General features: G+C 43.0%; 1 long non-coding RNA gene across 1 annotated transcript; it reads right to left on the bottom strand.

Annotated features, from left to right (window-relative positions):
* Positions 1 to 403: 403 nt before the first annotated feature.
* On the bottom strand, positions 404 to 2002 carry LOC124039953. Its single transcript, XR_006839662.1, has 3 exons — positions 1873 to 2002; positions 702 to 848; positions 404 to 532 (listed from the first exon to the last, which is right to left on the bottom strand). It is a non-coding gene; the product is annotated as an uncharacterized LOC124039953 (long non-coding RNA).

Here is a 2002-nt window from a genome sequence, read left to right as displayed (position 1 = left end):
CTCGTAGCCCTCCTGGTTTTTACCCTTGCCTGTCCTGATGCCGAATCCACCTGCCTGACCACTCTGCCTGTTCTGACCTCAAGCCTGCCTGTCCCCTTGTCCTGTTTGGTCTCGCACCTGATCACTGAACCCCTGCCTGTCCTGACCTCGAGCCTACCAATCGCCTGGTACTGTTTGGACTCTGACCTGTTTCATGAACTTCCGCATGTCCCTGACCTGCCTTTTGTCTAACCCTTTTGTTATAATAAATATCGGAGCTCAAACATCTGCCCCCTGTGTCTGCATTTGGGTTTCGCCTTGTGCCCATATCTTCCTTGTGTCGAATACAGGACCCTCAGTGACATTGTTCATCTAAATCACGACAAACATTGGCCCAATGTCATGACTCGTTCCTCTTCTCTTTCTCTCTCCTTTGAACATGAGCCATTCCACCAGTCGGTCAATGGCTACTAGACGCAACTCTGAGCAGACCGTGTGCCGAGGCTAATCAGCCTTCTGACACTCTGTAATGCAGTAGTAGACATTCAGACACCTTTGGTAGTCAGAAGGAGGAGGAGAGAGGATGGAAGGGAAAGGAAAGAACGTGTGAGGACAGATAACCCTTTTGGTTCATGGAACCAGTACAATACATAATGGAGTTCATGACAAGTGTCATGTTCAAGCAAATAACCACATTTATTTCATTGTCTCTTCATAATTACCTCACCCAGCGTGTGAGTGTTTGTGCATCTGAAACCAGACCGGACTACTTTCTGCAACTGGCTCAGAATTTGAACCATTCCTCCATTTTCTGAAACATCTCTTTCTGAGACGTGGAGGCCAAGCCCTTTCCCCCTAGGGCTGGGCCACTATGAAGAGGTAGATAGAGAGACAATATTTTCAATTTCTGAAATAGTTATTCTAAAGCATCATCCTCTTGTTGCTATAGAAACATTTCCTGCCATGCTGAAAGCTTTTTTACATTTTGAACTTGACAGGGAAAATAAAATGTAGACCTTTATTTTTTTTACACACATTTTACAAACTATGTCTTTCCAATGAGAATGAGATAACCACAGATTTATCTGGAAATGTATGTAATATAAACATGACACCCTTCACTCAATGCAGGGGTGTCTATTAAAAGGTAAGTGTATGGCTGGCCAGTGGATTTGGACATGGAGGGGTTGAAAAGGGATCCAATATAACATTATTTTTTTAAGGGGGGTTTAATACATCAAAGGCAAAGGTATTAGCCAGGGATCAGACCCCTTATTCATATCAGATGGGATCAAATTCCACGTCAAACAAAGTCAATTCATTCTGACCACTGTGAGGCACAGATCCCCTTATTTTCAGAGTGGATCATTTGGCCTGTCATGTATGGAGAGAGTTGAGGGAGGGGGCAGAGGCAGGGAGGTTCAGGAAGCCTGGCACATGAAACGCACGTTACAATGTATTTCATATAATAAAGCCTTGAATAAGGACTACTTATTCAACTTGAAATACCAGTAGAAAATATATACTTCTGTTCGATATGTTATTGGAAACAGATCCAGATGAGAATGTTTTTAAAAGCATGCACATAATGGAACGCCATATTCCTTTAGTATGTTATTACAGCCGATAAGTAAACATCATGTTAACTGTGACAATAGAGTTATGAGCTACATAAAATCATCATGGCCTTGACCACATCTGAATCAGTCACTCCGTGCATATTTGAATGCCATAGAGTGTCCTGGTCCGCAATAGTCATTTTAAAACCCATGGGGACATTCAGTGTATTCATTTTGGGATAACAGCAACACGAGGCAGGGGAGAGACCATATGGACACATGATAGGCTACCCGGTAATCTATCAATAAATGATCCATCAATAAAGTCAATTACCTCTTGGTATCGGTCATTCTAACTCTTGAAGTATAAACACACGCCGCTGAATACGCTTGAGTCACAGACCCTTCCCGTTTCGTCAGGTAGTTGCAGTTCTTGCATGGAAACTTTCCCTGGAACCTATTCC

Source organism: Oncorhynchus gorbuscha, linkage group LG07 (assembly GCF_021184085.1).
Source record: "Oncorhynchus gorbuscha isolate QuinsamMale2020 ecotype Even-year linkage group LG07, OgorEven_v1.0, whole genome shotgun sequence".
Classification (NCBI taxonomy): Eukaryota; Metazoa; Chordata; class Actinopteri; order Salmoniformes; family Salmonidae; genus Oncorhynchus; species Oncorhynchus gorbuscha.
This window is presented reverse-complemented; position numbering and strand designations above follow the sequence as displayed.